At 39.4% G+C, this 25247-nt stretch overlaps 1 long non-coding RNA gene across 1 annotated transcript; it reads right to left on the reverse strand.

The window, feature by feature from the left end:
• Window positions 1-22856: 22856 nt before the first annotated feature.
• LOC133492862 (uncharacterized) lies at window positions 22857-24986 on the reverse strand. The gene is made up of 2 exons (XR_009792778.1): window positions 24863-24986; window positions 22857-23430 (listed from the first exon to the last, which is right to left on the reverse strand). It is a non-coding gene; the product is annotated as an uncharacterized LOC133492862 (long non-coding RNA).
• Between the last annotated feature and the right edge of the window lie 261 nt (window positions 24987-25247).

Consider the following 25247-nt stretch of genomic DNA (forward strand, 5'->3'; position numbering starts at 1 on the left):
TAGAGTAATTAACATTGAGTTAATTTATTAGTTTCGTATGTTGGAGTAAGAAAAGAATTCAGGTGGCTACCTCGTCGAAGTATTTTATACTAGAGAGGCGCTACATAAGCAAGCAAGCAAGGCGTACAGCCATGCTACCCTGAGAACGCCCGATGTCGTCATATCTCGGAAGCTAAGCGGGTTTGGCCTTGGTTAGGACTTGGATGGGAGACTGTTTGGGAATAACAAGTGCTGCAAGCTTCTCTCCCCAGCTAAAATGAAGAGGGGTTGCGTCAGGAAGGACATCAGACGTGAAACTGTGCAAAAAAAAAAATGCGTTCATCGAAGATGGCACGCTGTGGCAACCCCTAATGGGACAAGCCTAAAGGAAAAGAACAAGCAAGCAAGCAAACAGGCTTGGAGCTGCCCAAAGCCATATAGAAATAGTAATAGTAGAGTATATAAAACATTAAATATTATGTTTAACACCAATACTTACCAACAAATATATTAATAATATATAATGTACCTGTGGATGAAAATGTGAAGCTTGTGATCAAAATGTATGTGAATGGTACAACAAACTTTACTATTCTTGCCCACATCCACTCTCTTTGGCAACCTGCTTCTTCCTCAACAATTAAGCTATCTTGTGATGGTAAAATAAATTTTAATGCAGCCCTATGGGGGCACAAACCAGTGCATTCTGTAGGCCAGTCCCAAGCCCTGATAAATGCAGAGGGTTGCGTCAGGAAGGGCATCTGGCGTAAAAAGTGTGCCAAACAAATATGAGCGTTCATCTAAAGAATCCCATACCGGATCGGTCGTGACCCGGGTTAACAACGCCCGCCCCTAGCACTGCTAACCTGCAGGGTGTCGGTGGAAATTCAGCTACTGTGGGTCGAAGACAAAGAAGAGGAGGAAACCGGATCCATCGTCAGAAGAAAAAGAGGAATGCACAGAGCCTGCAACTGAGTGTAGGGACTTTGAATGTTGGGACTATGACAGGAAAAGCTCAGGAGTTGTTTGACATGCTGATTAGGAGAAAGGTTTATATTCTGTGCATCCAAGAGAGCAGGTGGAAAGGTAGTAAGGCTAGAAGTTTAGGAGGAGGGTTTAAATTATTCTACCACGGAGTAGCTGGGAAGAGAAATGGAGTGGGGTTATTTTAAAGGAAGAGCTGGCTAAGAATGTCTTGGAGGTGAAAAGAGTATCAGATCGAGTGATGAGACTAAAATTTCAAATTGAGGGTGTTATGTATAATGTGGTTAGCGGCTATGCCCCACAGGTAGGATGTGACCTAGAGTTGAAAGAGAAATTCTGGAAGGAACTAGATGAAGTAGTTCTGAGCATCCCAGACAGCGAGAGAGTTGTGATTGGTGCAGATTGTAATGGACATATTGGTAAAGGAAACAGGGGCGATGAAGAAGTGATGGGTAAGTACGGCATCCAGGAAAGGAACTTTGAGGGACAGTTGGTGGTGGACTTTGCAAAAAGGATGGAGATGGCTGTAGTAAACACTTATTTCCAGAAGAGGGAGGAACATATAGTGACCTACAAGAGCGGAGGTAGAAGCACGCAGGTGGATTATATTTTGTGCAGACGATGTAATCTGAAGGAGGTTACTGACTGTAAAGTAGTGGTAGGGGAGGGTGTAGGTGGTGGGTAGGAAGATTAAGAAGACAAAGGTAGAGCAGAGAACCATGTGGTGGAAGCTGAGAAACGAAGAATGTTGTGCGGCCTTTCGGAAAGAGGTAAGACAGGCTCTCGATGGACAGCAGAAGCTCCCGGAAGACTGGACAACGACAGCTAAGGTAATCAGAGAGACAGGCAGGAGAGTACTTGGTGTGTATTTTGGTAGGAAAGGGGAGAAGGACACTTGGTGGTGGAACCCCAAAATACAAGGAGTCATACAAGGAAAGAGATTAGCGAAGAAGAAGTGGGATACTGAGAGGACTGAGGAGAGGCGAAAGGAGTACATCGAGATGTGACGTAGGGCAAAGGTAGAGGTGGCAAAGGCTAAACAAGAGACATATGAAGACATGTACACCAGGTTGGACACAAAAGAAGGAAAAAAGGATCTCTACAGGCTCGTTAGACAGAGGGATAGAGATGGGAAGGGTGTGCAGCAGGTAAGGGTGATTAAGGATATAGATGGAAATGTGTTGACTGGTGCCAGTAGTGTGCTAAATAGATGGAAAGAATACTTTGAGAAGTTGATGAATGAAGAAAATGAGAGAGAAGGAAGAGTTGAAGGACCAGGAAGTGGCAATGATTACTAAGGGGGAAGTCAGAAAGGCACTTCAAAGGACGAAAAATGGAAAGGCAGTTGGTCCTGATGACATACCGGTAGAGGTATGGAAGCAATTTGGAGAGATGGCTGTGGAGTTTTTGACCAACTTATTCAACAGAATACTAGCGGGTGAAAAGATGCCTGAAGAATGGAGGAAAAGTGTTCTAGTTCCCATTTTTAAGAACAAAGGGGATGTTCAGAGCTGTGGGAACTATAGAGGAATAAAGTTGATGAGCCACACAATGAAGTTATGGGAAAGAGTAGTGGAGGCTAGACTCAGGACAGAAGTAAGTATCTGCGAGCAACAGTATGGTTTCATGCCTAGAAAGAGTACCACAGATGCATTATTTGCCTTGAGGATGCTAGTGGAAAAGTACAGAGAAGGTCAGAAGGAGCTACATTGTGTCTTTGTGGATCTAGAGAAAGCCTATGACAGAGTACCAAGAGAGGAACTGTGGTACTGCATGCGTAAGTCTGGTGTGGCAGAGAAGTATGTTAAAATAGTACAGGACATGTATGATGGCAGCATAACAATGGTGAGGTGTGCCTTAGGTGTGACAGAGGAATTTAAGGTGGAGGTGGGACTGCATCAGGGATCAGCTCTGAGCCCCTTCCCGTTTGCAGTGGTAATGGATAGGCTGACAGATGAGGTTAGACTGGAATCCCCTTGGACCATGATGTACGCAGATGATATTGTGATATGCAGTGAAAGCAGGGAGCATGCAGAGGAACAATTAGAAAGATGGAAACATGCACTGGAAAGGAGAGGAATGAAGATTAGCCGAAGTAAAACAGAATATATGTGCGTGAATGAGAAAAGTGGAGGGGGAAGAGTGAGGCTACAGGGAGAAGAGATAGCAAAGGTGGACGACTTCAAATATTTAGGGTCAACAATCCAGAGCAATGGTGAGTGTGGTAAGGAAGTGAAGAAACGGGTCCAAGCAGGTTGGAACAGCTGGCGAAAGGTGTCTGGTGTGTTATGTGACAGAAGAGTCTCTGCTAGGATGAAGGGCAAAGTTTACAAAACAGTGGTGAGGCCGGCCATGATGTACGGATTAGAGACGGTGGCGCTGAAGAAACAACAGGAAGCAGAACTGGAGGTGGCAGAAATGAAGATGTTGAGGTTCTCGCTCGAAGTGACCAGGTTGGATAGGATTAGAAATGAGCTCATTAGAGGGACAGCCAAAGTTGGATGTTTTGGAGACAAGATTCGAGAGGGCAGATTTGGATGGTTTGGACATGTTCAGAGGCGAGAGAGTGAGTATATTGGTAGAAGGATGCTGAGGATGGAGCTGCCAGGCAAAAGAGCGAGAGGAAGACCAAAGAGAAGGTTTATGGATGCGGTGAGGGAAGACATGAGGGCAGTTGGGGTTAGAGAGGAAGATGCAGGAGATAGGCTAAGATGGCAAAAGATGACACGCTGTGGCGACCCCTAACGGGACAAGCCGAAAGGAAAAGAAGAAGAAGTTATGGTAAAATAAATTTGATTTAAAAAAACAATATAGTGTACATAGAGCATCAAATACCTATTAATCTTTGCTTTTGAGGGCATCCACACTACATATCCAGTAGCTCAATGTGTGGAGGTGCGTTAACGAGTGTGACGCCATCGCTCATGGCTCTAAATGGACTCTGTGCAAGCACACACACACACACACACACACACACCACACACACACGCACACACGCACACGCATACGTACGGAGCTCACCTTCAAACCCTGGTAGTATTGACGGTACCAAGATATAATTTACATACAGTACTCATTTATTGTTAGATCTTGGACTTCTGCGTTTTGGTTAAATAAGCTAAACTTGTTCACACATAAGACACACACAGAGTAAAAGCCAAACACACAGTACGGTGTTTGGGTCATATTAGGGTCATGAGTAAACTGGTTGAGGGCAGCAGGCCTCAAAGCTCCAAGCTTATATCGCCACATTATTTAGCCGGCCATGCAACGCAGTCAAGGCAACACATTACTGATGAAGCTGAGAACACATGCCAAACAACGTCTAAATGTTACCAAATGTTACAGTGCAACTCATTTCTCTGCCCAGGACCATGTGTCAAATACAATGAAATATTGTAACTGCTCTATTCATAAAATTACATACATACAATTCCTATTCATAAAGGCTTTTTTGAGATATGATTTTTTTATATATATTGTTTTTTTTATATTCCCACAGAACAAATGCTTTATATATATATAATATGTATGTGTGTGTATATGTATATATATATATATATATATATATATATATATATATATATATATATATATGAGAATCAGCACCTCCAAATCCGAGACTATGGTCCTCAGTTGGAAGAAGCTGGCGTGCCCTCACCAGGTCGGGAATGAGATCCTCCCCCAAGTGGAGGAGTTCAAGAATATATATATATATATATATACATTTTTTTAAATCAAGTAACATAATTGGTAATGTTCAACTCTTCTCCAACTGTACAGATAAATCAAGTTTAAATTTGGCTAATTTGAACTAAAAATTAATGTTGGCTTTCAATACAGCTACTAAAAGACTGCATGCACCATATTTTCCTGACCATACGTCGCTCGAGAGCTCAAGTCGCATCATCCATAAAAAACATTAAAAATGAGGGGAAAAAAACATATATAAGTCACAGTGATGCATGAGTCGCATTTTTGGGGGAAATTTATTTGATAAAATCCAACACCAAGAACAGACATGTCATTTAAAATTTAAATGATGAACAATTTAAAATAAAACTAGAATAAAGGCAACAACAGTCTGAACGGTATGCTTACGTTACATGGCACAACTGAGAACGTCCTTGGTATGTTAACATAACATAGAGTAAGTTTCTTTCGGCTTGTTCCTTTCGGGGTCGCCACAGCGTGTCATCTCAGATGAACGCACATATACATACATGGCACAATTTTTACGCCGGATGCCCTTCCTGACGCAACCCTTCTCAGGGAGTGGAGGCCCCAGTGGGATACGAACCCACGACCCCTGGTTTACCAGTGCTCTAACCACTGAGCTATGGGGCCTCCTTATGTTAACATAACATATTAAGAGTTATTCCGATAACTGTACCATACATAACATTCTAAGTTTACCTAAACCATCCGTATCACTCCAAATATCTGGTAATTAAAAGCCAATGAAATCAAAAAATCAAATCAAAATCAAATCAAAAACAAGTCCGCCAACTCCAAAGGGAGATGACGCGCCGCTCCCTCTTCTACGTCTCTTACATCAGACTCATCGTCACTTGCTGTTACAACTAGCCTATTCCAGCCTTTCTGAATCCCAACAGGATCGTTTTGGTTGTCGCAGAAGCCCATGCTTTGGCGAGCCATTCAATTACTTCTTGGAAAGTTGCATGGCGGATTCACCCGGAAGCTGTGCTGTCCATCCATCATCCACTGCTCCTACAGCAGGGGTCGGGAACCTCAGGCTCTTTTTATGGTTGCATAATGGCTCGCGGAGCCCCCATAACGACATAATGTACATGTGATTTCTGGCGTGCGGGTAACGCAAATGACACAGAGAATGTTTGTCCTCGTGAGGTTGCCGTAGTTTGGGGCGGCAGGCAACTTAAATGATGCAGGGACAGTTTGTCTTAGTGAGGTTGAGTCCACAAGGTTTGGGTCGAATGCCGATCGTGTCGTAACAACTATGTAATTATTGAAAAGCTTTTGACAAAGGTCGCTCGAAGAAAATAATATGAGTATCAAAGTTTTCAACAAAAATGGACAGCCTTTGTGGAGAGAGAGGGTTCTGTTGTGTGTCTAACATTCATAGATGAGAAGTATGCCAAAGGATTCGTCTTCGATGTTGCCAATAAACATTTTGCCAATTTCGCATGAAAACAGGATGATCAAACGAATAAAAGACATACCTTTGTTGGCAAGAACCGTTCACCATTGCACCATCATGATGGCAAATCCAACTGAATTACGTGCACGATAAACAGACAGAAGTCTCAACGCCTGCATGAGGCTTAATGTAACGACGTAGGAAGCACCACAAGTCACATTCATTGTTAAGAAGTAATTTTGTCATCAGTGGTTAGCAACATTACAACAATGTTCTTTAAAATAATCTGCAGAATATGATTTTCTCTTCAATGGCATTTTTGCTCAGTCTTCACAGTTTTTTTAAGGTACAGCTAATGTTGAAATGCTGAATTTTCAGAAGTAGTCGGTACAGATACACGGTCCAAGAGCACCTTCTTACGATTGTCAATTTGAAAAAAAACCTATAAAAAACTCAAAAAATGGATGGATGTAATAATGTGTTAATAACTGCTCGCGGACGTTTCCCAGTACTCAAGTGAATTATTTTCTTCAAATTGAGCAAAATTAACCCCTGATCATGGCTCCTAAGATGGCAAGTGGAACTGCTGGTGCTGAAAAAAGGAAAGTGGTGAGTAAAACTGGTGACTTCAAGAAGGATTTGATCGCTGAGCACGAATCTGGTATGCGTGTTTCTGAGCTATCGAAGAAGTATGGCATTGCAAAAACGACGTTCAGCACCATTCTGAAACACAAAGATGTCCTCAAAGCAAGTGATGTTGCAAAAGGAGCAACCGTGTTGACCAAGCAGAGGCCACAGATCTTGGAGTAAGTCAAAAAGTTGCTTATTTTGAACAGGCAGCAGTTAGCTGGGGAGAGTGTTGGCGAGGAAGGGAGGAGATGTCATCTGATGAGGCTGAAGGCAGGAAGGATGTCTCAAGTGCCGATATTAAAGCTATCTCCACTAAATGGAACCACATCCATAATTTTGTAGAACTTCATCACCCGAATAAAGCTGAATGTTGCAGAGCACTGCAAAATTTTAATGATTATTAGCCACTTCAGAAGTGCTTAAAAGACGGCAGAAACAAACATTAGATTCATTCTTTGTGAAAAAGGGGCGAGTCACCCCCACCGAAGACATCTGAAACTGTTGTTTGGCATTGCTTTTTTCTTTTGTTCCATTAACACTACCTGTAGTGGCAAGTTAATTTTTTTGTACATGTTACTTTCTGTGCAAATAGCAAACAATGTGTCTGGATTTTTCCCCCCTCATTATTGCTTGTTTGAAATTATTCTGCAGTTTTGTTATTAAAAAAGGTTCACAAGGCTGGGGGCTGTCGCTACAGATAGGGCAATGCACTCAAAGCCTAGCATACTCTACTTGGCTAAAGCATATATTTTAAATAAAAAATAAATATTTGTTATTTATTATTATTATTATTATTATTATTTATTTATTTATTTGATTGTATAAAGTATTTAAACTATATATGTATTTCTACTATGCCGTTTATCATCAGGAAAAGCTAAAAAAAATCGCTTAAAAACGTTTTTAAGGCTTGGAACGCATTATTTTATTTTTCATTCATTGTAATGGGAAAACGTGCTTCGGTGTTCGAACGTTTTGGTTTTCAACCAGCCTTCTGGAACGGATTTGTTCGAGAACCAAGGCACCATTGTACTTTATGTATGTAACAGAATGGGGGAAAGTGAATGGAGTGAGGTCGAAGTGTTAAAATGTTTACTCCTCAACAACAACAAAATGGATCGGCTAACATTACTTCCTGGGTTGAATGCATCCATGTTCACTTTTTAAATGTTATTTCAACAAATGCAGTTAATCTATTGTATTTGCTGCGATGTAAACATTTTAATATGTTTAACATGTCAAAAGAGAATTGTAGTATTTTATCAGATTACAGTTTTTTGTTAGTGTTTCCAAAAAATATACAAAAGAAAAAAATCACTGACTGAACCGGTTTTCAATAGAAAAAGTATTGTTTCTAATAAATAATGGAAAGTTACAAAACTAACAACTCCTTGACAGAGGTATTTAATGTGTCATTTTGGTGGTAGGAAGTTTGGTCAGTATACAGTGGACGCTTACAGCAATGCACAGGCATTTACACTTTGCTGAAGCATCAAGAGCAGAGAAACTCCCATTGCAGGCGCTGCCATTCTGGCACTGATGGGGGCGGGGGGGCAGTTGGCAGCTCGGGGCCTTCGGGCCACCCCTGGCCATATGGCAGACGCTGCAGCAAGGCTGTGTCAGACTTGGGCATGTTTTAACGACCAATTAGGCTCATTAGGTTTTGATTAAAGATGGTGAAGCCTGGGGGAGCCATGGAGGGGGCAGTGGGGTGGGAGCGAACAGTGATGATTTATCATTGAAAGAGGATGGTGGAGAATATAAATGTGTAATAAGTTGGATTTTATGAATGATCCAACTTATTCTTTTCTTTCAAATAGAAGAAATACATCAAAATTAATCACATACGAATTCATTGAGACCCTCAGTTTTGTAAATGGGACAGCACCAAGTACAGTGGAACCTCCAAAGTCGAACAAAATCTATTCATTCATACTTAACTGAAGTTTTTATGATATAGAAACAGTTACCATAAGCAACAATGGAATAAAGGGCCAAGGCTCTAATGTAAAGATCATAAAACCTTAATTAAATCAACAGGCAAAGTTAAAAAGTGCTAAAATTCGCAACTGTGATGCACGTTTAAAAAAAATAAAGTCACCCTTTCAAGAGTTGGCGACTACGGTATACTGGACGTCGGTATTGCTGGAATTAATAAGTGTTCTGTAGTATATAATATGTATTTTTATATTTGTTTATACTAAATGTGTGCGGTATGATATATTTAATTCTATAGCTCATATTGTCACACTAAGTTCAATTGCTTGTCCTTCCATTTTTTTTCTTTACCGTAGTGTAAAACACATCGCATAAAACAAACAAACAAGCAATAAAGCTAAAGATCTTTTTTGTACAGTTTATAGTCTCATGAGACTTTCCGACATTTCTAATATTTGTGATTAAACTAAATCTTTCTTTGCATGAGCATATGTCTGTAATGGGAGCAATATGAAATGTAAAATATTAATTTAGGGAATGATTAAACTATATAACGATCTTCCCAATGTAAGGGACTTAATTCATGAAAAAACATAAAAATAATCTAACATTTGTCTCATCAAACATCTGTCCACATTTTTTCCTAACCCAAGTGTTTATCACATTGTGGGTATTTTTTTTTTGTTTTTTTTTTAACACTGACAAAGCAAAGGCACAAGTTGCTAACTGGCAATCATTTAGCTTGGGTGACCGTGTGTGTGTGTGCATGTGTGTGTGTGTTGTGCAGAGGATTAGAGCTCTAATGATAATTCTACATATGGTGGCTGGATAAACCTGCCTTTGCGCTCAGATCATAAATCCAATCTGAGGATGATAATCCTTTTGCCAGATGAGGAAATAATGCCAAATATTATGCAGAGGAAAAAAAATGTTTGTGATGGTGTATGCACAAGCATGTTTACTACATGTAAATGGAGAAAACAAGTTTTTACATATTTGCCCACCTACCTTTTTTTTATAAGTGGCTAAAATATGCTATATTATTTGATTTAACTGAATATATCATAGACCGTATAATGATGTTTTTGTATTCTAGCTGCCTACATATTTTGCATCTTTCCTTCTGTTGTTATTGGTGTGTGAAGTCACCCAGCACTAATCCGACAGTGTTGTTATTGAGCTCAGGGCCATGGAAATGGACAGTGTGTAAGACATGCAGAGTGCATCTAAGCCAGATTAGCAGTGAAACACCCCCACAAACATTGTGGCCATATTCAAATTCATATTCATATCTATGTTATGCTCAATAGGCTGTTTTACTGTTATGGTGAACAAGAAAAATAAAAACCTGAGTAAAGGACAAAGGGGAAATAGTATGAGGGGCATGTAATGTGAAAAAATGAAAATAATTGCCATAAAATAGCACAAACTAAGGGGAGTGGGAAAATATTACATTCAATTCAATTGACTTGCTGGTGCTCACAGAAAAATTACAGAATGAGAGAGGGAGGGAGAGAGAAAGTAGATCCAATGTTTGACATTTCACCTTGCTCAGTTGATAAGGGGTGTCACCCTCTGGTCCCGAGGGCTCTGACTGCTGTCTGAAGCCATCAGCCATCCCCAGCACAGGAACCTATTGATCAACGACACCACACGGCTTTAAGTTTGTGTGTGCATATGTGTGTAGGAAATGTGTGTCGGTATCTTTGCCTCTTTGCAACGTTCGGCAAGCTGCAGGACTTGGAAAATGTCGTGAGCTATTCTACGTTAAATGTAGCGACGCATGAAAGCGATTTAGGTGCTGAAGCTACAATAAATGACAAAAGGAGTTAAACTACATCAAGGCTACTTAACTTGGGTGGAGCATCTCAAAGGGAAAAATAACACATTTTAAAATTGTTCTGGTTTTGGAACGGATAGACCCATACGACAAATAATTCTGACAATTGTTTTACGATTGCTCAAACACAATTTTGAAAACAGCTCTTTTTTTGAAACTACACACATTTCAGATGACTACACACGTAACTAGTGGAACACCTCAGATCCTTTGAAAAATGAACTGTACAATAATGTAAAAAAAAAACATTTTGTTCCCATATGATATACACATTTCACGATTTAATGTTGTTTGAATCATTTACACACCGCTGCGACGACTGTAAGTGAAGTACATAGTGAAAGTGCAACTATAAATTAACCGAACACTAGACAAGATTAATCCTGCAGACTGATGAAACTATAATTTAATACTAGTACTCTCCATATACCCACACCAGTCAACGTGGAGAATCACAACAAAACAAGACGCCAAGTTCTGACAGTAGTGTGCCTAATGCTGTAAGGTCAGGAAACTTCAGACACACATAAAATCCTGCATCCAACAGAGGTTACAATTACAGTAAAAAGAACCCAAAAATCAGAAAAAATATATAAAATATTAGACAGTCCTTTGGAATGGTAAGGAAGGGACTTGATAAGCATCTGTCTGATGTATGAAAGTGTATTTAGTCTTTTGCAAATCACTGCATTGTTTTGCAAAAAGTGAGACACACATTGTGCATATAGTGATGCCGATATTGTGTTCCTTCAGTGTAAAGGTTTTGATAATTGTTTAATAGTGTTGATTTGTTCATAGCTGTAAAAAAAAATCTAATATATTGTTTTATATTAATCTTCAACAATGGGCTATTCATAATGTACAACATTGCTCAAGATTTTTTTGCTGATTTTATGTGCTGTATTCAAATATCACATTGGTTTTGCTGAATCAAACGTTTTGAACAAGGGCCACATCAATCAGTTGAAAACACACAAATCACACAAAAATACATTTGTAACCCAGTGTTAAGTGTGTAAAGTACCTCGCTGGGTCCATTCAAATGAATGGAGCCAGTGAGACTCCTTTAAAATATCTACACTCATTTGTATTCTTGTTCACATGCTCACTCTTGAGGATCCATCTTTTTAAGGATAAAATGGCTTAATTAATGTGATTAAGCTCACTGTTTAGGCCGTCCATATATGCAATTGTTTAAAGTGCAGTCAATTGTTTAAAGTGCAGTGGTGCGTCAGCAACTCTCACTTTTATGCAATGGTCCGGTCCGATCAGGTTCGACTGCTTTGCGCAGTGTGCTGGAGGCCTCAAACCATCGGGGCAGCGAGCCCACGACCGCGTAAAATGTTGCAAATATGCAACGAGGAAGTTCCTCTCATACGTTAGCGCCACAAGCTTTTCCAACAAATTATGGATCAACCAAACGTTCCCCATGATAAGAAACAAGATAATTTCCTCGTTACTTAACTCACTGTCAAGTCTCTTCCTCTTTAGCACACGTGGAATGTCAGGTTACACAGCAGGAGTCGCCATCTTGTTAGCACCGAATGCTAACACCTGATCATGACTGCAAACGAAGCAGCTATACAATCCAGAAAAACACGACAGTGAGATGCTGAAGTGGGCTGCCACTCTCAGAACACCTTGGATTTAAAAATACATTTCAATAGAATGTTGGTCCAGATATGCATGTTTTGGTTTCCAACACCAGTACAGCTAATAATAATAATGAAGAAAAAGCAATCCAAACAATCACTATGATCACTCTTCTCAAGTTGATTACAAATGTGAGTAAATGTAACCCCTTGTATTTTTTTTCTTAGTCTCAAAACGCACTTATGATATAAGTTGCCTCCTAATCCACACTGAGGACATTTAGAAATACGCAAACACCAATACTGAGGGGAAATAAATGATGCACCTGCATAAGCATGGGAAATTCCTCCAGAGTAGGATAGATGTGCAAACATCGCGTGGCTCGGGGACAGAGGCTGAATAAAATGTGGGCAAGCACAGATTCATGTTAAAAATGACACAATTAGTTCAACTCCGAAGTGTGTGTTAGTCACGCATGGCTTCCCTCCTTAGACTCACATGAGGTGATCAGACAGGCAAATACTCCCTGGGCCTGCATGTGTATGGTCAAATGAAACACACGCATATAATCACACAAACGCACACACGTATGAAAAAAAAAGCAGGAACACACCTAATGAAACAACAGCGGAACGGCATGATAAAAGCAAGCAGACTTCTTAGTATCCTGCACATCCGGATAGGGTAAACAGGTTTAAAAGCTTCACACTCTAATTTGAGATACACACACACAAAACCTCCCTGCACACAAAACATCCAATGAAAATTTATTCAAGAATGTCAGTAAATCGCTGTGGTTCTGAAGAAAACATGCTCTAATTCCACAGACTCTCGCGCTGAAAAATTGATCTTTATTTTCAGGGCAATGGCAATGCACTTTGAAACAAAAGGGAAAAGGAAGTTAATATGCAGGAAATGAAGAAAATGAAAAGTACAGTACACAGAGCACTTTGAGTTTGCACTTTCAAAGCCGGCAGAGAGGCGCGTTTGAATTTAGGCCCCCACAAGAGATGGCAGGAAAAGGCAGGGCCTGATTTTATTAATTTCATCTGTAGTTATGTTTCTCCTGAATAAAACATTAATACTCCCAGGAATAAGGCAATAACAGAGAGTGAAAGAAAGACAGCTACTTCTCTTTTAATTAGCAAGCACTGCGGAGCTATCCAGCTGTCCCAGCTAGCAAGCTTTGTGTTGGCCTTCAAGTGTTTCTCTGTCAATCAAGGCGTCTTTCCCTTGTCTTGAAGCAACTAAATCTTCTAACTTGCAGTTGATAAACAGCACTAAAGAGAATAGAAAATGTTTTGGGGTTTTTTTGCTTGCATTCCAGCTAATGTGCTATTATATTGGGAATTTTATAATCTCCGAAAAGGCAATCCTTGGTGCTGATTAACTTCATTTTGTGTGATACATTTTTTAACGTACTATATGACTTCCAAATTATTCCCACATATATATATGAGTAATAAGTAGAATTCGGTTCAATTTGATTTCCCTGATCTGTGCTTTAAATTGATTTTCTTTTTTGAATCCAATAATGCACATGATTTCATTACAAACAGCTAAACTTGCATTTTTCCAGTTTAAATACACGACTGTGACTCGATGTGCAGCAGCGGACAACTGAGTCTCACCTCAGGTTTGACAATTCCTCACCGCCTGGGTCGAAGAAGGTTGAACTTGTCAAGTTCCTCTTTTTGTCTCTTCCTGTCTTCAATATGTTTTCAGATACTTTTAATATGCGCTCTAATTTTCCACATTACAGCTAATGTATTTAATATTTCACATAAAACTGCATGGGGGGAAAAGCATGAGGTGAGGCAGACAATATGTTGCTCACAGATGTGAGTGTACAAGCACACATGTTGACTTTGCTGGATGTTTTTTTTTTGCGATGTACAAAGATAGCTGGCTGTAATTCCAAAATGTGCATCATAAATAAATTTGCTACCAATTTAAAATGGGATTTAATCAATACAGAAACACCAATGACAAAATTTAAAGAGGTCAGATCAGGTCAAGTTGTTTCATGGTGAGGCTGCTGTTTGGCTGACAAATTTGAAGGTTTGGCCCAAACGTCAGTGCTTCAGCAGCGATGGAAAATGCTGTACGACGGGGCCACTTGCTCAAAATGAAAAGTCAATCGAAAAACAGGAGAGAAATCAAAAACTCCAACCCTCCTATTTTCGGTAGTGGTAATTTGGGTTAGAATCACAGGGAGCAGGAGCCTATCTAAGATGAGTTTATTCAAAAGACAGGCTATACTGTGGACTGGATACAAGTCAACCCCTAGGAACAAACATAATAGACAAACAACCCTTCTGACTCATATAAACTCCATCTTTGAGAAGGAACTGAAGCTTTGAGTGAAGGACGAGTGTCAATGACACAATTTTGCATTTTTCCCCCCTTAACTTCTTCTCTGATTGGCTATGAAATATCACATTTCTATTTTTTTTTTTTTTATGTTACCACAAATATTGCCTTGACCTGTAAACCATTTTTGACTGGTCTGATTCTCCACATGTTTTTATTTATTGGTTTGTTTATTTATTTGTTTATTTATCAATCCAGGTAAGGTGGTTAAGACCAGGTTGTCATTAACAATGCCAACCTAGTTAATGCACTGTAAGGTTAGAAGCAAGTGCAAATTCACTGAAAACAATTATTGAGAGAAAAGGTAGTGCCCTTCATACACTAAATGAGATTAAGAATAACTGCATTTTTAGATGAATTATATGGTAAATTATTCCCTTTAGGGGTGCAACGATTGATTAATCGACCATGAATCAATTATCATTCGACAACTATTTCGATAATCAAATAATCATTGAGTGAGGTTTTTTTCCACTTAAAATCGTACGATTGTCTCAAGAGTAAATTCATATATCTATCTACTTTCTGAGCCGGTTATCCTGACATGGGTCACGGGAGTGCTGGAGCCTATCCCAGCTCTCTTCAGGCAGGAGGCGGGGCACACCCTGATCTGGTTGACAGGCAAATGCAGGCCTTTGGATATACGATCACGGTTAATATGATGTCATCCCAGGACAAAATACGGAAATACAGTAAATAAGATAACAGCTTTTTAATGCAAATGGTATCTCTTAATTTCCAAGTTGCTTGCTACGATTGGGCTATGGATTTTTATAGCCCCTATTTAAGGGTGGCTGTGCCATCTTCTAACATACAACACACACACACACAGTGTATATATAGTCTCCACTTCCTTGCCCGAGGGTGCAGCCAGTCTGGGATCACACTGGCAGGTTCACTTGTAAAGCTTCCAGACAAAGAATAGGAAAAAAAAAAAAAAGTACAGACACTTTCTGCTGCAGGTAGAAACACAGTTTGTTTCCAAAGTGGGGGAGATTCACCCGTTAGAAGCCGCATGGGAAAGTTATTGCTGTCTTAAAAGTTAAATGCATACTTTTTCATGTCATTAGCTTTCCTAAACCATTTTAAAGAACTCATCAGGAACCTGTAAACACAAATATTTACAGGATAGTTTTGTTATCAGACTCAAAAAGTGTTCACTGTTGAGCTCTATTTTTTCTCACCAAGAATCAAGGTCAACTGACTACCACAAATATGTCAAACCCAGCATTTGGAACGAGCACATAAGTATTTCAACATCATGAAAATCTGTTTTAAAACTGCAGGTGAATTGCTTACAACATGTAGTAAGTATGTACAGCAGGGGTGCCCAGACTTTTTTACCCCAAGATCTACTTCTCAAGCATCCAGTCTCGTGCGATCGATTTTGTTTTGTTTTGTTTTTTTAGAATGACCAATGATGAAATAGCATGACCAAGTCACAAAGATCTATCCACTACAAAAATGCAAAAGATATTTATTTTAACGTATATTGAGGATTCTTTATGTGTAAATGCATGTTTGTGTGCCTTGCATAACCGCATGATCCGATATTACAGAACATAATTAACTTTAAATATTTTTGGCAGATGAGGCAAACACACTTCGAAAATGACCGTGAAAAAAAAGTTCGCCTCACTTTCCGTATGAAAATGATACGGTTTTAGTCTTCTTTACTGCAGCATCCATACTCATGTTTGTTAAGATTTCTTAAGCGAGAGCTTAAAATAGACGGGGGGGTGACTCACTCACTGAGAGCGTGTTTTCCTGTACTGTCGTTGTTTGGATATGCGTGGTGAGCTAAAGTTAAAAAAAAATACAGCTGTTGTCCTAGTTACTAATGTTTTCTTGCTCAGGGGGGAAAAGTGAGACGTCTAGTTTAGAAAGATTTATTTTTATCAGGTGACAACTAATTGTAGCGCTGGATCTAATAAAGTCTTTCAAGTCAGCATTTGATTTAGATTTCAAAGTTTCTTCTTGAAAATGAGTTTTTGTGGGTTTATGCGTGCAAAATGGAAAAGAGAGGCTGCGCTGAGGTGTGCTTGAGAGATAGGGAAGAAGTGGAGGGAAAATGGACGGGAGTGCAGGCGCAACGAGGGGTGAGAAAGTCCCTCCAAGAGTGAAGGGCCTCTGTAATGATGGAGAGGGATTACCAGAGAAGTCAGTGGACTGGGGAAGAGGGGATGGAAAGGAGAGTGAAGACAGAAAGTACTGTATGAAGGTCAGGGAGATGAGGAAGTGGCAGAGGCTGATGTGTTCGGTTGGGAAGTTTAATTCAGACTGAAATGGATTCACTTCATGACAAACCACATTTTAATTCATATTTTTTTTTAATAAACACAATGAACAATCCTTAAAGAAACCAGGACACCCCATAACTAAACTAGATGTCATTTAGTTTCCCAAAACTAATCAGATAATTACAGGTTTGTAAAAATTCATCTTTCATATTGTCAACTGAAAATCATGTGACTTCAAATTTTGCATTTAAATTTCAAAAACAACTGTACGTTTTATTTGTGTTTTGGATGTGGGAATTGGACAGTGGCAATAAATAGGAAATTTGTCATGAAATAAACAACAACCTGAAAAGACATGCAGCCTGCAGCAACATTTCATTTTAAATTTATTTGCCAATAAAAAGGTATGCATAAATATATTTTGATCTATTACCAATAATGTATATTATGTTCTTGGCTTTATTGAATGGGGAAATAATATTATTTTGAATCAGTTAAATTATCAGTTTCATAATCTAGTTTACTGTAGGAACAATGATTGTCATTCCTTTATTGTTTCACAAGTATTAGTATGTGTCATGTACACATTTGATTATTAAATTTGAGAAGCCAGAAAAATTGACATTGCATCGACAAAAAAATTTAAATTGTATTTCAAAATCTGTACTTTACCGTCTTATTTCAGAATCAGCAGTACACAGAAAGCAGACATCTGAAATATGAAATGACGTTGAGAGACAGTGAATCAATACATCTTATCATTTTAATTAACGGGAGATGAGTAAATTAATTCAAATGTTTATCGACGTGTCTCAGCTCCACACAGAATCTGCTTGCTTCGTGAGACATAAAAATAAAATATTGAAGATTGGATGTGCTAGTAAGTTGTTGCACGGTCTACCTATGCCTCCTATTGGTCTGATGGCTATATTCCGCAACAACCTCACTCCTTACATAGGGGGATAACGGAAGGGCGGGGGGCTGGCAGTGATGCAGGGGGAGGCAGGAAAGACAGATGAGGGATGGGGGAAAAGAGAGGGTGCAGAGGATGGAATGACGGTGAGTGACAAAGAAGAAGAAAATCAGGCAAAGGAGAAGAAGGGCTTTGGGGGTTAGTGTGTGAGTGTTTGTGTATGCGGGGGGGGGGGGGGGGTGCAATAGAAGAAAATGGAATGGGAGGTGGTGGGGGCGGGAGGCTTGGAGGGAGAAGGGAGATCTTATGAATGTTGACCACTGTCCCTCTACATAAATCTGCACATTAACTGCATCAAATGAGGCTCCCCATGTTTTTCCATCTTCTCCCCAGTATCCACACATAACACACAAACACATGCACACACAGAAACACACTCACACACAGCACCACCCCCGGTCACCATCTTGCATCTGATTGGCCAAAGTTGTTTAGAATGTCTGTCTACATCAGGGGACAAGCTCAGAACCGCAGTCCTAACAACACTTCCCCCTGTCAAGCCCCATGCCTGATGGGTAGAAACAAAGCGAGCGCCACCGCGGCACAGAGAAGTGTCACAAACAGCTAATATCAATGATGAATAATGACACACTATTACAACTGACAAACATTTGAAAATTGAAAAATTTAGAGACTATGTTTTTATTATTATTATTTTTTTTTTTTTTCAAAAACATTCAACAAATGCAATGTGAAAAGGGGGGAAAAATGTCACGGGAGGGTTATATCTTTTGGGAGGGTTATATACTGTATTTTTTTTTCACAAGTAAAAAAAAAAAAGATCTGTCAAATTACTAACAAACTGTCAGTAATCATATGCAAAATATAAACACTGCAAAAATAGAATATATATATATCTGTGTGTGTGTGTGTGCATGCATGCGTGCGCGTACGTTCATGTTTGTGTGAGATGAATCTTATTTTAGTTTTGACAAGAAATGGGATTCTTTGTAAGACTGAGTTGTTGCAGTGAACCCATTATTGCAGGAGATAATACTAATAATATAATGTAGCAATATTTTACATTAAAATACACTGACCAGCCACAGTATTATGGCCACTTGTACAATATAATGTAATTCACTTAAAGATAAATCCAATATTCTCTCTTTCCCAAAATAATAACACTCAGTTTTATTCCTTTAACATCAATCATTGTTGCATTTGTACTGGTGGAGGACTGCACTACTTCATAATAAAATATTTTCCTTCCCTCAATCAGTGACAATCAAAAGTCAAAATTATTAGGAACAGCTCTCAGTATTCTTGCTTGATTGTAAATACAAAAATATTCAAATTAAATAATGTTGTTGTAAAGTGTTTTTTAATGTTCATATATTTTTTCCAGTGGGAGCTCTTTTTTTGGAACTAACTTCCACATTCTGTTTTTATTTTAAGTATTTTTAATCACATATTCCATTACATATATACATGTCTTATGTGCACATCACTGTTGTTCTGAAGAAATATTTTTACCAAATACTTCCTTTGCCAAAGCACAACAGTGACCAGTTGAGAAGGATAGATATGCTTGTTACGTGACGTGAGAGAGACGTCAAAGATGGAGGGAAGCGTTAAGAATGAGATATTGTACTGCCATGGAGCAGTGGCCATGTCCTTTAAGGCAGCGTGACTCCCACATGCAGTTTTTTTTTTTTTTTTTTAGAGGGTGGGGGCAGCAAAATGCTAATGGCCTACTAGATTTGTGAGCAGACAAAAAGGTTCTGAGGAATGTCCATGAGTAATGATTGTCTCTCTCTCACCCTTGTCAATAATTAGTAGACAGCCTTGAAGCGAGTCTATTTTATGGCGGAAACCCCACGGTTGAAAAAAGCTTAACTCTACATAAACATGTTGATGTTCTTTTACTGTCTCGTGCTTTCTCGCTAATGCTCTCTCTCTCTCTCTCTCTCTCTCTCTCTCTCTCTCTCTCTCTCTCTCTCTCTCTCTCTCCTCTCTCTCTCTCTCTCTCTCTCTGGGTAATCCTACTTTTGTTGCTCATGAAGAGGAAGGTGTCGAGCTTGAGAGAAAGAAAGCCGAGGGAGGATTGGCGTCAACCAGAAGATCAAGTGGGTCATCTCGGCGCACTTGACATAGTGTTGTCCACCTACGATTGCCGCTGCTTCTCCTTCTCGGGAAGCACAACGCATCATTTATCAGTCATTTTCATATCATTTGATCATTAATGGCACCTGTAAAAAAAAAAATAAATAAATAAAAGTATTTTTTTAATGCCACCTTGTTTTTATAAGGGTAAACAGCTCTCGTGCTGAAAAAAGCTACATCCTGTTTTCAAAAAGTTATTAATATTGTAAATGCTAGCAGTGGCTTTTTGAAACATACTTCTTTCTATAATGATTAAGATAAAAGTGTATAGCATAAAGATCATGTGGGCTGCACAATGTACATGTTGCCCCTCAAACTGTGTGGATACAAGTGCAAAAATGTCTTATCTTGGAATATCTTATCCATATCTTAGAAATGACACCGTTTCTTTTGTTGTCTCCAACTCTTCAAATGCAAAATGGCTACCTGGTCCTGGCACCTCAGCTTACAGATCCCTCTGCTGTATTGCAGAAACACAACGATGCTGAAGACAGCTGAAGTGACCAAAAGGAACATTTGTAAATGAGCAAAAAAAACAAACAAACAAACAAAAACTCTGTTTTGTGTTAGTTTTTCTCAAAAAAAAAAAAAGTATATTAAGCAAGAGGAGAAAACTCTTGCATATCCAAAAATGCAGTCAGCATTTTCAGAAAATGCATTGTGAATATTGAAATTTAATTTGGGACACCTTACAATAAATATAATTTTGTTGGAAAGTTTGAAAAAAAAAATTTTTAGAAACATTTATGATACTCTGATGGAAAAAAACGGCCCAGGATACAAATAGTTGTATGAGTAAAAATAATTTATTTTCTAAAGTAAATTCAGCAGAACATCTTTACCGTTTTTGATCAAATTATATAAAAATGGCTCTTATGCGCTTTCGCATCTGAGCTACGTCTGTCAGGCTGACCAGAAATAGTCGAACACCAGGAGGTGTTTTAACTAATATTTCCATCCACACCTGTCCAAAGGCCCATTATGAAAATGAGAGCGTCGGCTTGCCTTTGTGCACACTGTGTACAATAAAAAGGGGATTTAGAGGCCTAGCTGGCCAACCGGAGGGGACAAACAAAATGAATGAATGGAGCAGGGTTGGGGACCCTCACATGGTGGGATAGGTAGTGAAGGAGGCAAGGGGCACTTCCTAATGCATCCCCTCGATAACCTCCTTGCTATCCCGTCATGGAAGGACAGCCCATATATAACACCAACAGGTTTGGTATTGGTGAAAGGTCATAAAAGGGTAAAACTTAGGAGGAATGATGAGCGCGCTGCTGTCATAAAAAAAAAAAAGAGACCAACAGGTGCATGCAGGGAGGGTCGGCGGGGATAAATGGCCATTCCTCTTTAGCCAGCACTAAAATATTTCGCAGGGAGCTGAACTAGGGCTTCAGATTTATTGCTGGGGTCAGAACTCAGTTCTGATTAATATAGTCAGTGTGATCAAACACCAATCACATGATGTTCAGACATAGTGTAGTCGGAACATTTTTTTTTCGTCTCAAGAGTCTGGTCTCAAGAATCGTTCAAATTTATTCGAAGAATTCAATATAGACTTCATTAATTGAAGCAAAACATTTCACTATTACAAATCACAATTTTTACAATTACAACTGCAACAACTTAAATTCTTAAATTACAATTTATTCTTAAAACTTATAAACGGCATAAGAATTGAATAAGAATAATATATTTATAAAGGCTAAAAAGGTAAAATGATAATCATCATTTTGCTGTCGAAATACTACTCAATTTTTTTCACCCAGTTTGTATTTGAGGCTGTTCAAGATGTTCAGATAACGGATTTCAATATTCCTTGAAGACAAAGTAAGAATTTTGCAAAAGGCTAAGTGTATCAAGATACCTGCAATCTACTTTGATGAAAGAAAGAGGAAGGGGGGGGGTGTTGGTCTAATGGAAGCACTTCATACACAAGACCTGAAAGCTCCATCATTCCCCTTGATGCATATCCATTTTGTTTATTGCATTCGGTCTTCATTAAAAAAATAACTTGAAAGGGGAAGAAACATAGAAAACAATAATTATGTTGATGGCTTTAAAAATCCCATCAAAATTAAGAATATTTATCAGAAGCAAGTGCACTGTAATCCCCTGGGTGCTTAGTGAAGTTCAATTCTAATGCGGCGTATTGACATGCACATACAGCAAAAACCAAAACAATTTTTTTTCTCCTTTCCATGTTTTCACCCAGCACTTCTCTTATTTTTTTCAAATATATCTTAAGGTTGTATTACCCTCTCCAACATCATTCTGAGGACAAAAAGGCAAGCAATTGCACCTGAAAAGCTAAAGAGGAAGCCAAAGCAGAACACCCTAAATACCACATCTCTTTGAGATTCAATGTTGAATTTACTTTCATGTTTTCATGTTCCTCTTAAATTTCAAGGGCATGTTGGCACTGCATCTTATCTATCTATCTATCTATCTATCTATCTATCTATCTATCTATCTATCTATCTATCTATCTATCTATCTATCTATCTATCTATCTATCTATCTATCTATCTATCTATCTATCTATCTATCTATCTATCTATCTATTTATCTCGGCAACAAGGCTCTGTCTCTTCTGTTTTTAGCCCTTCCAGCCACAGCCCGGACATGCATCACATAAACTGTATGTTAAATTCATACATTCACCAGTGACATCAGCAAGGCCTGGACAATGGAAAGAAGGGGGCTGGGGGGGGGGACAACAAGATGTGTGTACGTGTGTATCGGGTGTGAGTGTGGCATGGGGGGCAGGGTGGGCCATGGGGCGATTTTTCCTGCCCCTGTAACCATGACAACCCTCATCTCGAGAGTGTTGGAAAGGAACACACTCAGGATTGTGACGTTCGAGATGCCCCTTGATATTTTTGGTTTGAAAAATTATCAGTATTGCAAGTTTCTTAATCAATATTTTATTTTTAGTGCATTTTATAAATGTTAGAAAGACTGTACAGAAAGATAAGTGGTTACCCAATAATGTCACAAATATGTTGAATGCAACTGAGGAATCCAAAACTAACAAAAAAAAAGTATAAGCTGATGAAAATAACAATAATGCTAGAAATATTGATAAAATGATTTTTTAATTCAATTGCTCAGTGCAAAAAACATTTACCCCAAACATTTGCCATCCTCAAGTTGTATCCACATTTGCCACATACACGTCTAAAAAAGCAGCCTCAATTCATATTCCAGGCAGTGGTTGTTTCATAGGCAAGACAACTCCTATAGTGGAATATGAATGTCAGATGGAACATTTTAATCATTTGGCAGAGTAGGAAGCCCAATCTCCAAACATCCACATTTTGACACACAATCTTCCTCTCTGCTCTTCTCTATCCTGCAGTTTCATCATCTCATCTCACACCCTTCGTGTCTCAGGGACCTATTAAATCCCCCCCACCCCCTTCGCTCCCTCCTTCACCCGGCGGTATGGCGCTCTCTCTCCCTCTCTCTTTCAAATGTCACCTTCATTTCTTTCCTCCCCTTCATATTCCGAGCCTGGCGATGGCATTGTAGATGGTTTAATTTTTGTGGCCCTCGCTGTGTGGTCTCTCCTCCGCCCCGCTGAAGCCAGGCGCACAGCAGATAACGCAAGGGATGATGAGGCCTGTGTTTATACACAAGCGGAACAGCGGGCCTGCATGTACAAGTATAACAAGATACAGTTAGGACTGACATTGTTTCTCATATTTGCCTAAACCCTTTTTTGATGCAGGGTTGTCCAAACACAAGAATTACACATTTATTTTAATCCTTTCAACTATAAACAGATATGTCCCCATCTGGATCAAAGCCTCCTTCACTACAATCTCATGTTGTAATGGATTAACTGTTTATATATACGTAGCGGAGGAGTTCTGCAGACCGAGGTTCGAATCCCACCCAGCCTGTGTGGAGTTTGCTTGTTCCTGCAAAAGCTTCTTCTCCTGCCCGAAGATAGCTAGAATAGGCTCCAGCACTCCTGCGAACCTTGTGAGGATAAGCAGCTCAGAAAATGGATGGGTGGATGGATGGATATATGGGACTCAACAAACACCTGCCACCGTTTAAATTTTTAAACACCCAAAACCAAACCAAACATGCATTGGGCCATACAGAAACATTATTTGCTTTATTTACTTAAATGACGTCATGAAGGACTTGTTGCTGATGAGACTTGGTGATTGTGTGTCCACATACGTCACCGTAGGAATAGAGTTAATGTGACCATAGCCACAGTCAAAACAACAAAACAAACATCTGCAAATTACCGTAATGTGTTTTCTGAAGTTAGAAGGAGGCAGAACAATACAAGTTTGGGTAGTCACAATTTAACCGCTGCATGACAGAGCAGGTCTGTATACACACCTGTGCGGCTGTTTTTTCCACCCAATGTGAGTCATTTTGATTGGCTACATACGCAGTCATGTGACTGCCTTGTATCACATGACTGGTGAGTCGGAGTCAAATGACTCCCGAATCCCATTTGATTGGCACAACAACCACCCAAAGCGGAAGTCAAATTCAAATCCTCAAGTAAAAGTAAAAAGTCCAGTGCATTTAAAGTACTCTCACACGTACTGTTTATCAAACACTTACTTGCGTAAATGCAATGGAGTGTTAATACCAGGCTCTTTTTTTTTTTAAGTTTGAATTTGTTGAATCGACAGCACCTATGCTGGTTGCAAGGGACTATTGTGCTCTGTTTTGCTTCCAATATTGAAAGACACAATGAATCAGCAATCAATGCAACACAGTGGACAGAAGGACCAAACATTTTCTTCTTTTCTTGGTAGGAAAACAACATAAAATGGGTGGCGTTGAAATGAGAATGAAAAGACATGAGCGTCAAAAGGGAAGATGATATTTTTAGTCTGCTAGCTGCAGAGGACCACAGTGCAAGCTTACGTTACACACTGAGGACATATCAGTGCCAAGAAGGCTTGATCGCTGATGCTTTTTTTCTTAATGCCCCTTGATAATGTCACTTTGGTGCTATAGAATACTGTAGCTTACCTGTACTCTTCTTCCACCTTTGCCTCTCTTAAACACACACACAGACAAACGCACAAACACACGCATACACTCACATTCACCGCAGGCTTTGGAGTCTCCAGCTGCTGCCAAGCACTGCATGAGGGCATAAATTGTTAGGTGTTGGCCAGTAATTCTAAAATGCAATCTTCTCTGCTCCTTCCCTGTTATCGCTCTCTCTCTCTCTCTCTCTCTCTCTCTCTCCTCTCTCTCTCTCTCTCTCTCTCTTCTCTCTCTCTCTCTCTCTCTCTCTCTCTCTCTCTCTCTCTCTCTCTCTCTCTCTCTCTTTTCCCCTCTTTGTGCTCTTCCTCTATTCTCTCTCAACGTCGCTCCTACTTTGTTTGTCTCTTTACTTGACCTTTCTCTCTGTATCTCCGCTTCTTTGGTTTTGGCTTTGTCTTGCAATATGTCCATCCTTAACTCCCCCCCTCCCTGTCTTTC

This window comes from Syngnathoides biaculeatus, chromosome 19 (assembly GCF_019802595.1).
Source record: "Syngnathoides biaculeatus isolate LvHL_M chromosome 19, ASM1980259v1, whole genome shotgun sequence".
NCBI classification, from domain to species: domain Eukaryota; kingdom Metazoa; phylum Chordata; class Actinopteri; order Syngnathiformes; family Syngnathidae; genus Syngnathoides; species Syngnathoides biaculeatus.